This window comes from Lissotriton vulgaris, chromosome 2_1, assembly GCF_964263255.1.
Source record: "Lissotriton vulgaris chromosome 2_1, aLisVul1.2, whole genome shotgun sequence".
NCBI lineage: Eukaryota > Metazoa > Chordata > Amphibia > Caudata > Salamandridae > Lissotriton > Lissotriton vulgaris.
The window spans coordinates 336,377,480-336,390,275 of record NC_141687.1 but is presented as its reverse complement, the minus strand read 5'-3'; the positions used below and the strand labels follow the sequence as shown (position 1 = coordinate 336,390,275).

Genomic DNA, 12,796 nt, shown 5'->3' with positions numbered 1-12,796 from the left:
CCTGCTCGAGGTGTAGTCGACTGATGTCGAATACCGACCCCCATCGCCGGTGTCTGCAGTGCTTAGGCCTCGACCACGACGACCGTTCCTGCTCCGACTGTTGAGCTCTGACGTAGAAGGCTAGGCGGGAGAGGTCCCGCAAGCGCCATCGAGCTCCGGCAGTCGGCCCCGCGCCATTCGAGGTCCCGGTCCCATGGGAGGTCGAGGGATCGGTCGCGGGGACGGAGCCCTCGCAGCTCCGGAAGTCGGCATCGGTCTTCTGGTTCCTCCTCAGGTAAGAGGCATGAGAGGTCGGAGCAGCGTCATCGCTCCTCCGACCGCCCCCGACGCTCGCCCGACGCGGCCAGGGTTTTGGGTGGCACCGCCCACGCGGCTCCTCAGTCGCTAGCGCCGCATCCTGCCCCATACCTTCGGGTCCCTGAACAGGGTGCAACGCCGGAGGAGATCGAGCGGTACCTCATGGCCATGAGGTCGCTCTCTTCTCCGCCGGACCCCACGGCGCCTTTGGGCCTAGTGGGTCCGGCTCCGGGGCCTGGCGGGTCGGGTGCTTCTACGCCGCAGACGGCTTCGGCCTCGGCGCCGCCGGCTACTTCGGTCCGGGCGCCGCAGCCCCGGCCGGATCCGGCTCCGGGTCGACGCCGGTCGACCTCACAACCTCACCGGCGCCGTCCCCAAGGGTGTCACCACCAGCGCCGACTTCGGTCGACGCCGGCCCCCGTTCTTCTGTCAATCCCGTTCAGCCGTCGACACGGCCCTGTTGGGCGCCATACGAGACTGCTTTGGGTACATTCTACTTTAATGAATGGGCCCCAATTGTTGATCCTGGCTACCAGGCATTGGGTGATGAAGAGGACTGGGAGGGGTCTGAGGACCCTCTGACAAAGGAGTGTCAGGACCAAACGGACTGGACAGAGGAGCTTGGGGAAGCCAGCGGCCTGGACCTCTCTCCAGACACTGGTTTTGTCTCCCCTCCAACTGTGGCTACGGAGGAGGGGGCAGCCTATAGCGTAGTTCTGATGCGGGCGGCTAAGGCCTTAAACCTTACGCTCCCCTCAGCGGCCGTGAGGACTAATCTCCTCACCGAGGTCCTCAAACCGCAGTCAAGCTCGGTCGAGCCTCTGCTGCCGTTCAATGAGGCCTTATATGACGTTCTGCTGGGCACCTGGTCCAAGCCCGCCTCAGGACAGCCTGTGGACAGGAACGTGGCCAGACGCTACCGCCCGGCTCCGGGTGACCCAAGTTTCCTGTCGACCCATCCAACCCCTGAGAGCCTGGTTATCCAGGCCTCTAACTCCCAGGCCGCATTCCCTGTCGGCACCTCCCGACAGGGAATCCAAGAGGTACGGACTGGATACCACTGATACGCTAGGCAGAGCGATGGCCACGACAGTGGCGGTCAGACGCCACGCCTGGCTACGGTGCGCCATGATGGCCGTCGCCCATTTGGCGACCAGGCAGACCACGCGCTTGAGCGCTTTAAGGACTCCAGGGCTGCGGCCAAGTCCTTGGGCCTCTCGGCCCGCGCCAGCAAATGGGTGCCTTTCGCTCCTTTCGTGGCCAAGGAAGGGGCGCCCCCACACGGACCGTCAGCCACACGCCGCAGCAGAATGTCCAGCGCGGTGGCGGCTGTGGGAACCGCCGCGGAGGCGGTCGGAGTCCCCGGCGAGGCCAGTCCGCACCAGCTCCCGCAGCTCCCGCCTCAAAACCTTCCGAGTTTGTAGGCCCATGTGACGCCAGTGGGGGGCAGGGTCCGCCATCACCTCTTCCACTGGCGCACAGTCACATCGGACAGGTGGGTGCTGCAAATCGTCCGAAGGGGCTACTCCCTCCCCTTCGAGTCGACCCCTCCAGCCATGCCACCGCAGTACCACCGCGTGTCGGGGGACCACTTGCAACTTCTGCAAGAGGAAGTTATGGCCCTCTTGGCCAAGGGGGCCATCGAGCGGGTTCCTGGGCCAGAAGTAGGGTGTGGTTGCTACTCCCACTACTTTCTGGTCCCCAAGAAGGGCAAAGGGGGCCTACACCCTATCTTGGACCTACGGAGCGTCAACGGCTTCCTCCGGAAGGAGAAGGTAAAGATGTTAACTTTAGCTCAAGTCTTGACTGCCCTAGAACCGCAAGACTGGATGGTGGCGTTGGACTTGCAGGACGCCTACTTTCACATCCCCGTCCTGCCGGCCCACTGACGTTACCTGCGGTTCACGGTAGGCCTCGAGCACTTTCAATTCACTGTGCTCCCCTTTGGCCTCACAAGCGCCCCACGGGTGTTCACGAAAGTGATGGCGGTGGTCGCAGCTCATCTGCGCAGGTTGGGGGTTTGTCTTCCCCTACCTCGACGACTGGTTGTTGAAGGCGGGCTCGCCCCAGACAGTCGTCAGCCACCTCCAGATTACGGCGGATCTCCTGCACCAGCTGGGGTTTTCCATCAACGTGCCGAAATCACACCTGTGCCCCTCTCAGAAGCTCCTCTTCATCGGAGCTGTTCTGGACTCGGCGCAGTTTCGGGTTTATCCTCCCGAGCAGCGAGTCCGGGATATTCAGGCTTTGATTCCCATCTTCCAGCCGCTATCCCGGGTTTCGGTCAGGTTGACGCTGCGGCTCCTGGGGCTGATGGCTTCCTGCATCCTTCTGGTGCATCACGCCCGGTGGCGGATGCGGGCTCTGCAGTGGGACCTGAAGTTTCAGTGGGCCCAGCATCAAAGCAACCTGTCCGACCATGTCCTGATCTCGGAGGGCACTGCGAGACAGTTGCAGTGGTGGCTTACGGACCGCGATTGGATCAACGGCAGATCCCTCTCCCTTCCCCAACCGGAGCACGTGGTTGTGACGGACGCGTCCCTCCAGAGCTGGGGAGGCCACTTGGGAGAGGCGGAGATCAGAGGCCTCTGGTCTCCGGCGGAGTCCCAGCTCCATATCAACCTTCTGGAGCGGAGGGCGATTCGTCTAGCACTGAAAGCATTCCTCCCCTCTGTTCGGGGGAGTGTAGTGCAGGTGTTCACGGACAACACCACCGCCATGTGGTACTGCAAAAACAGGGCGGTGTGGGGTGCTGGACCCTCTGTCAAGAGGCTCTGCGGCTCTGGCAGTGGCTGGAACATCAGGGCGTGACCCTGGTGGTTCAACACCTGGCAGGTTCTCTGAACGCCAGGGCGGACGAACTCAGCCGAAGGTGCTCGATGGATCACGAATGGCGTCTAAACTCTCACGTGGCGCAAGGCATCTTTCTGCACTGGGGAGAGCCTTGGTTAGATCTATTCGCCACCGAAGAGAACGCGCAATGTCATCAGTTCTGCGCGTTGGAATTTCCAAGGCGGCACTCGCTCGGCGACACATTTCGTCGCGAGTGGAGTTGCGGTCTGTTATACGCCTTTCCGCCTATACCACTTCTTGCCAGAGTGCTGAAGAAGATCAGGCGCGACCGGGCCCAGGTAATCCTTGTGGCTCCGGACTGGGCTCGAAGGTACTGGTATCCCGAGCTACTCAACATGTCAGTCGGTCCCCCGATCCGTCTGCCTCTTCAGGAGGACCTTCTGTCGCAGCAGCAGGGGGCGGTCCTCCACCCGAACCTGTCCAGTCTCCACCTCCATGCTTGGAGATTGAGCGGCGGCAGTTGAGGACATTTGACTTGCCTCCTGAAGTTTGTGATGTTATTCTGGCAGCCAGGCGTCCCTCCACTAAGTCGGTATACGCCTGCCGGTGGAACAAATTTGGGGCATGGTGCACAGCAAAGGCTGTGGATCCCCTTTCTGCCCCTCTTTCTGAAGTTCTTCTCTTCCTTCTTTCTCTTGCCCAGCAGGGCTCTGCTCTGGGCACTCTCAAGGGCTACCTTTCTGCCCTTTCAGCCTTCCTAAGGCTACCTGATCAACCTTATTTGTTAAAGTCCCCTATAGTAACTCGTTTTCTGAAGGGCATCACACACACGTTTCCACCTGTCCCTTTTGTGATGCCTCAGTGGGACTTGAACCTCGTTCGTACTTTCCTGATGTGCGCTCCCTTTGACCCACTTCACTCTTGTCCTCTCCGTCTTCTCACCTTAAAGACGGCTTTCCTGGTTGCCATCACCTCTGCCAGAAGGGTGAGTGAGCTCCAGGCTCTATCTTGCAAACCTCCCTTCCTGTCTGTGCATCCGGACAAAGTGGTATTGCATACAAAACCATCTTTCCTGCCCAAGGTAGTCTCTGCTTTCCACATCGGGCAGTCCATCACCCTACCCTCCTTCTTCCCGCCTCCGCATCCCTTAAAGGATGAGGAGCGGCTCCATCGTCTGGACCCAAAACGTGCGCTTTCATTCTATGTGGATCGCACACGCCAGTTCCAGGTGGACGACCAACTCTTTGTTGGCTACGTGGGTGCGAAGAAGGGACGGGCGGTGCATAAGCGGACCATCTCTCGGTGGGTTATCTTATGCATCAAGGCGTGCTACTCCTCGGCTAGAAAGGAGCCTCCAGTTGGGCTGAGGGCCCATTCCACTCGGGCCACGGCGGCTACTACTGCCCTGGGTCGGGGAGTTCCCCTGCAGGACGTTTGCCAGGCGGCTACGTGGGCCTCGCTGCACACCTTTGCGAGGCACTACTGCCTGGACAGTCAGGTCCGGAGGGATGGCTTCTTTGGCCGTTCCGTCCTCCAGGACTTCCTGGTGTGAGTATTGGTTCGCAGACCCACCACCGGGGTTGGTATTGCTGGGGTATCTATTCTAAGGTAAGGAATCTAATACTAACGTGTTTCTTTCAGATGAACAAGTTACTTACCTTCGGTAACGATATATCTGTAAGAAACATTAGTTAGTATTAGATTCCTTACCGCCCCACCCATCCTCCCCGTTCTGCGAACTGATACCTAGGGTTAAGGTTCTTCCCCTTAGAGGGCCCTAGTTTCTTGGCACCAGTGTTGGTTCTACCATGGCTCTGCGTATCTGGCGCGGAAAAGCTGTGGCTAAGAACTGACGTCAGCGCGCATAGGCGGCGTCTAAGTACTCGGACGTCATCCCGGCGCAGACGCCGCCGACGACGGACGCGGAGCCGGAGACGACGCCTAACGACGCGCAGGGGTATTGCTACGCCAAAAATTTCCGGATCCAGTCTGACGCCTGGGGATATTCTAAGGTAAGGAATCTAATACTAACTAATGTTTCTTACAGATATATTGTTACCGAAGGTAAGTAACTTGTTCACCAGAGTTGAGAACCACGCAACACATAACATTTGATTGTCTAGACTACTGATCGGAAATCTCAACTAAATATTTGAGCTCCCACACACACCTAAGGACTCGTACAATTATTTTGTGCCAGATCTTGATGATTACTTACACTAATGGCAAGCATGTCCGTCAGTACAATTTGTTTGATTGAAACCCTAGGAATCTTCTCGGGAATCACATTCTAATTGCTCCCACCTGGGCACAAGAGACTTGGTAATCTCAACTGCTGGAGCTGCAAGCACATTCATATTGCAAAACCTGAACTCTTCCAAGCATGTTGAACTTTCCCAGAGGTCAGTGTTACATCCCAGATCACAGATACTCAGTTTGACAGTCTGTCTTCCAAAATTGTTAACTTGCATTTGTCACAAGAATGTATCAACTTTTTGAAGAATGCCAGTCGTTAAGTACCAAAAAGGACAGCAGTTTAGATATCAAATAGGGTTAGAACACATTCTTTTCTGGGTACTTCTGCACAAAAGGAGTTTAAACAAATCCATGCTGTCGCAAAGAAAATGTGCTCTTCATCTGGTTTGACCCTCGGATCTCTCAATGCACTATACCTTTTGCTTTGTGGAACATGGGGAGCAAGATCTTGCTGGCCATCTCAGAAGACCTCAGGACTACTTTAGCACAAACACCACAAGTTGGCTAAGTGTGTAGTGCTTGCTTGCTTAAACTACAGACTGCATAGGTAGATATACTGTTGCCAGTTTTGGGCTTAGAATACACGCCGGATGAGATCAGTCATATTTTCAGGGCACCTTCAACGTCCCCAAGGGTTGCAAGTTGTTTAATAATGCAGCACTAAAACAATTTAAGTAAAGTTGCATAATGGCACAATCTTTGGGACAACTGCCTCCAGTCAAGTTTAGAAAATACTTCAGCCGTATAGAAAATGCTGAATTTTGTTTCCAGGAGATTAGCTTATATACAAAATAGCTTTCACAACTTGTGTCACAAGGGCAGTCCCTACCTTTTTGAGACTGAGGACAGGGTGGCTTTTCACACCAGAAGGCTTTCATCTTCCCATCTCCTGCAGCAGCGGCTTCCAACCCACTTTATTTTGCCATCAAAGGCACATACCCAATTGGTAGGCAGCAGGACAGGACATTTCCCCTCTGGTTGGAGGTCTAGGACATTAGATGGGGTCTTACAAATCCTTGAAAGGTGCTATGTCCTGCCTTTTATTTACTTACATGTACACACATGATCAGCCTTCATCCAGGAAATCAAGCTTCTGACATTGGGTGCCGCACATGGAGAGGGATGTTACACACACTACTTTCTCACACAGAAGATTAGTGGCCTCAGACCTATATTGGTTCTCCGGTCATTTGAATGACTTTCTGAGGAAAGAAGTTCAAAATGGTTTCTCTGTCTCTGGATCCAGGAGACTGGATGGTGTCTCTGCACTTCCCGAACACGGATTTTCAAATACCTATCTTGCAGTTCCATGGGTCTAACTGTATTTCACAGCTGGATTAGAACGCTTTCTGTTTGCAATATCCCTTTCACATTTCAGGTGTCCACAGAAGTTGTGGCGGCAGTCGCTGCCAATCTTTAGAGGGTGAGGATACTGATTTTGCCATATCTCGATGATAGGCTGTTGTATGGGGGCTTGCTGAAGGCAATCACGGACTATGTCTGGAGCATTTGAACTCCTGACATCCTTGAGCTTTACCACCAACAAGCCAAAGGTGTAAAGTTCCAATAAAAAATACATGCATCCTTGAAAGTAGAAAATCCAGTTTATTCCCAAAGAGCACAGGACATTTGTTCAGGTCCAGGCAAAAAATCCACCAAGCACATTCTAAATGATGTCACTACAACTGCACTGCATGTGCTACAGATCAAATGTACACACTCACATTAAAAGGGCAACATGAATAAAAAGGGAAATACAAAACCATACCATAAGATGTAACAAATGTCCTCCTTAAAAATTTTAGAAAGATACATTCCTACATTTAGAAACGAGTCTAACATTCCAAACCTGACCATCTTGTGTCACAATACTTCTGCGATTGACTTTGACAATTCTTATAGGTTTACCAAATTTGGTATCACCTTTAAGGAGAATACCAGGTTTCCAAATCCTAACAAACTCACCAACTTGAAATTCAGGAGTTTTGACTTTCATGCGGAGGTCATACAGGTTCTTACTTTTTTGTTGTTTTTCTTCAATATTACGAGCCAACATTTCTTTGTTAATGACAGAAGAATGAACCTTAGCATTTTTCTTCAACCACCATGGGCATAACTTAGAAATGGGATCTCGCCCCTTTAGCAAACGGAAAGGTGAAACCTCTGTGGTTGAATGAGGAGTTATCCGATACAACCACAATCTTTCCCTCAATGTATCGTTCCAATCTGCTCCAAAATGATGTTATGACACTTTAAAAGTTCCTTCATCTCACAAGATTTAGTTGTATTCCATTGTCAGAAATTATAACTTCTGGAGTTCCTTCTCTAGCAAAAATCTCTCAAGAATAGAATGACACTTCTAGTATCAACATGTGGAACTAACTTCACTTCTGGCCACTTTGTATGGTAATCCACCATAACTATAGCAAATCTGCAATCTTGTGGCAAAAAATTTAACGGACCAGCAATGTCCAACCCCACTTTTTGCCAGGGAAAACTAGGCCATTTAACTGGTATAAGGGGAGCAGGATTACACTTGAGGGTTTTTTCACTATTTACACATTCAGGACATTCTCTTACTACTCTGTCCACGTATCTATCCATTTTGGGCAACCAAAACGTGGCCCTAATGAGCCTTTTCATTGATGACATTCCCAAATGAGTTTCATGATTCATAGACAAAATAGTTTCACGCCATGAAATGGGAGGAATACACTTTCCTTCTCTATACACAAAATTACCCTCTACCACAATTTCTTTAGAAACTTTCCAAAATGGAAATAACTCATCTGGAATTTCATTCTTGTGTGGCAAAGAAAATTTGATAACATGTTGTAACAACTCATCATCATTCATTCCTTTTATCCACAACTCCTCAGAAATAGATTTACATTTTCCAGGTAAAATTTCTATGAAACTGGAAATTATTTCTCTAGGACAAGGTACCTCTTCATCTTCACAGGGCAGACATGATACATAGTCAGCAGTGACATTAGACTTCCCTGGAACATATTCTATACTAAAGGAGTACTCTTGTAACCTTGACATTAACCTCACTATCCTAGCCGTGGCATTTGATCCTCCACCCGGAGATAAGATACTGATCAAAGGTTTGTGATCAGTTTTAATCACAACCCTCGCACCCCAGATGAAATTTCTGAAATGTTCCACACTCCACACGCACGCCAATAATTCCCTTTCAATCACAGCATAACGTCTCTCTGTAGCATTCAACGTTCGTGATGCAAACGCTACATTCCATTCTTCATTACCAGCAACTTGGGATAAAACACATCCCAGTCCATAAAGACTGGCATCAACAGTGAGAAAACATAACTTCCCAATACAAAATGGTTTGAGTGATGGAGCAGCAACCATCTATTTCTTGATATTCTCAAATGCAATCTGCTGTCTTGTACCCCACACAAACTCTACATTTTTCCTAGACAACTCTCTTAAAGGTTCCATTTTTTTCAGCAATTTTTTTTATACATTTGCTGTAATACTCTCATAACCCTGAGAACGAAAGAAGTTTCTCTTTTGATTCCGGAGAAGGTGCCTCAAGTATAGCATCTACTAACGATCTTTTAGGAACAACACCTTCTTTAGATAATGTACACACATTATCTAAAGAAGGTTTTGCTCCTAAAAGGTACTCAACTGATTCTTGGAACAATTTACATTTATTTTCTCTGAGAGTAAGACCGTGATCTTTAAGAATCTCACACACCCTTCTTAGATGCTTAGAATGTGTCGTCCTGTCAGGTGAAAATATCAATTTATCGTCTTGGAAGCATTTTGCAAAACACTCTATATCTCTGAACAAATGACACATTGACCTTTGAAAAACTGAGGCTGTAGACGCCAGACCAAAAGGCATTCTCTTGAATTGAAATAATCCAAATGGTGTGATAAAAGCTTTCATAGGACGAGATTCTGCAGCCAACTCAACTTGATAGGCCGACCTAAGATCCAGAGTGGAGAAAATTGTGGCCCCACCCAACATGCTGACCACCTCATTTATATTGGGTAATGGGTGGCAATCTATCAATATATTGGCATTCAAAGCACGAAGGTCAACACATAGCCTCAAAGAATTATCCAACTTACGTGCTAAAGCTATCGGAGAAACCCTCTCCGATGACTCCACTTCCTCAATCACATCCGCATGTAGCATTCCTAAGTTTCTGTTTTACAGGGACCGCATTTTCTTTTAATTTGTTCACATGACGAAAACCCCTAAGTCTTCCCAAAGAATCCGAAAATACCTCTGAAAAATCTCTTCCAATATTAGCAAAGTCATTCTCCATAGACTCCTTTTCTTCGACCACCATGACTGGTTCTCTGTTACGGGGGTTAAGGATTATCCCTAATTTCCATTGATCACGCCATCCCAGTACATTCACACCTTTCTTGGCAACATATAATTTTATAAAGACCATTCTTCCTTTGAACACAATGTCCGAAGATACATAACCAGCTAAATCAATTGCTGATCCATCAAAACTTTGCGCTAAAATATCTGGAGGGTTCAACTCATTCAACGACATGACATTTCCATACTTTCATTAAAATACACCTCCGGTATGATAGTCCAGGGAGACCCCGAATCCGCCATAAGCTCAAGTGTCTCACTTAAAAATGTGACTACACATTTTGGAGAACACAAATTGTCTTCTACTGCAGACACATCAATAATAGATAAAACTAAACCTTTTTCTTCATAACGTCCCTCTTCTGAATGAACTAATTCTCTCACACATGAAACATCACTGCTTCTACCAGGCACATTCCTATGTGCATCAAAAGTTTTCTTTCGATCATCCTTGCACGCCTTAGCAAAATGCCCAATACGCCCACACTTGATGCACTCTTTTCCTGTAGCCGGACAAAACTTAAAAGATGCCACGTGGTTGGTGCTACCGCACCTAAAACAAACTACATTTTTGTTAGATTGATGTATGGATTTTGTGGGAACATATTTTCTGACAGCACAAACATCATATAAACACTTACTACTGTCACCTTTTGAATTAACATCATCAATCGTTTTTCTCCACCTGTCTGATTGCTCAAAGGCTTTGGCCGTAGCAATGGTATCATGCAGATTCGGATTCCCTAAAATCCACAATTGTTCTTGAGTTTTCCTGCTCCTTACATTAACAATTATTTGATCCCTAATCATTTCATCAGCTAGGTTACCGAAGTTACAATAAATTACTAAACTTCTAAGAGCTGTTAGGAAGTCGTCAAATGTTTCTGACTCTCTCTGCGCTCTAGTATAAAATTTATACCTGTTAAGCGCTAAACTGGTAGTAGGTTTAAAACGTGTTTTCATACGCATCAAAGCTTCTTCAAACATGCTTAAATCACCACTGGCAGCTGGTAAGGTCCTAAATACTGCTTGGCCTTCAGAGCCTAAATGTAAGAAAATACTCTTTTTCCTCTCCCCATCCATGGCCTTCAAATATGTTATAAACTTCTCCTTCCATCTAGACCATGGAATGGGCGGTTCACCTTTGGATTGTAAAAATGTGTTTGGTGGATCAAACTGCATTGTGAAGAAAGATAGAGCAGTATATAATGTATATCACGTTTAGAAACAATATAAAGTTAACCTGGGTAAATAAATTACAATGTTGACTTGTAAAATTCTTTCCTGATAGTTATACTAATTATCAAAGTCCAATTTTGTACACCTATAGTTGACCGTAATTAAATAAAGAATTAACCAAGCATCAGCTATTAAATATTAGCAGGAAATAGTCATTGAAAGACAAACTTTGCACCAATATACTTGAAAGTAACTTAAGTAAAGAATGTAGAAGTAAATTGTAAATTGATACTTGTATAGCGCACTACTCACCCGCAAGGGTCTCAAGGCGCTTGTACGAATACCGCTGTGGAACCCATCCTGGCTTTCCCTGTGAGGCGTCCACTCCTGGGCACCCCCAAGGTGGAGGCCAGGCATCCTTAGCGTTGTGGGGGCCGGTGTGGAGATTAAGCAAGCTTTTGCCCAGAGTTGCAGAGTGGGACTCCATGATTGGAATAGGCACCGAGGCGAGAATTATCAGGCCCGTGGAATTTTGAGCCCAAGACCCGCCGAGGCGGGGAATTTAACCCTGGTCCTGGGCTAGACCTCTGCATCAGGGTCTGCCGCTCTAATCATTGAGCCACACTTCTCCAGATTGAGAATGCATAAAAATAAAATAATAGGGAAGATTACCTGTGCAACGCAGACGTGCGCGTCGGCGTGCAAATGAAATAAAACATCAAGGCTTGTAAAATAATACCCAATATTATGGTCGGACAACCCTTTCACAGCCGTGCACATCGGCGATAATTGTGAAGAAAACAAAGTTATTAATCCCAATGCGCAGTTCCAAACTGTGACTGAACTAGTAGTTTCTTTTTCCAAAATGGCCGCCAACGTCAATTCGTCATCACGTAGTCATCAACGTGGTGACATTGCACGTCAGCGTAATGATGACTCACACGTTCCTCCGATCTCGTTGCTCAATGACAACAACTCCGTCGTTCCTCTCCTCGGAATAAAGATCAGAAGCACGTCTTTTAAAACAACGCGGTTACAAGGCAAGTTTTAAAACTTTTTAGAAATCTTCACAATAGCCAGTTTCCTTCAAATTTTCATGTAATCCAGCATAAGTAAATCCTGTACACAATATCTCAAATGTGTTGTTGCTTCTTAAAATAAATGCCAAAAATGTAAAAATAAATCTTGAAGTCCAGGAAACGGCAAAGAAAGATGTCAAAATAAAACTGGGCAGAATACAGTCCACTCTCAGCCAAAAGAGCGAAAAAAACCCAGTTCAACCATGAAAATCTTTGTTTTTCCTTTTTCTTGTAAATAATCCTAAAATGATAGTACCGCTCCTGCGCTCCAGAAAGTAGCAGGTACAGGTTCCCCTCATCGCCAATGTAAAGTTCCAATAAAAAATCCATAAATCCTTGAAAGTAGAAAATCCAGTTTATTCCCAAAGAGAACAGTACATCTGTTCAGGTTCAGGTCCAGGCAAAAAATCCACTAAGCACATTCTAAATGATGTCACTACAACTGCACTACATGTGCTACAGATCAAATGTACACACTCAAATTAAAAGGGCAACATGAATAAACAAGCATTTGCAATGCAATAGGTCTCGCAGCATTAAAGTTTGAGTTATTGGCATTGTGTATGACAATGCGTTGCATAAAATTTTTAGCAAACTTTGAATTGGTGAGCAGTGAGAGTGTGTGCAAGAATATGCTGTTGCTCACAGCTGTTATTATTCACACAGATCTGATGATGCACCTCAGGCACGGGGCTGCCTGCAGTTATTATTCACACAGCTCTGATGATGCACCTCAGGCTAGGGGCTGACGCAGTTATTATTCACACAGCTCTGATGATGCACCTCAGGCACGGGGCTGCCTGCAGTTATTATTCAC

At 48.0% G+C, this 12,796-nt stretch overlaps 1 protein-coding gene across 1 annotated transcript in view; it reads left to right on the top strand.

Moving 5' to 3' along the window:
- CPD (carboxypeptidase D) overlaps window positions 1–12,796 on the top strand; it is an 839,931-nt gene that overhangs the window by 608,476 nt on the left and 218,659 nt on the right. The gene's annotated exons all lie outside the window — the stretch shown is intronic.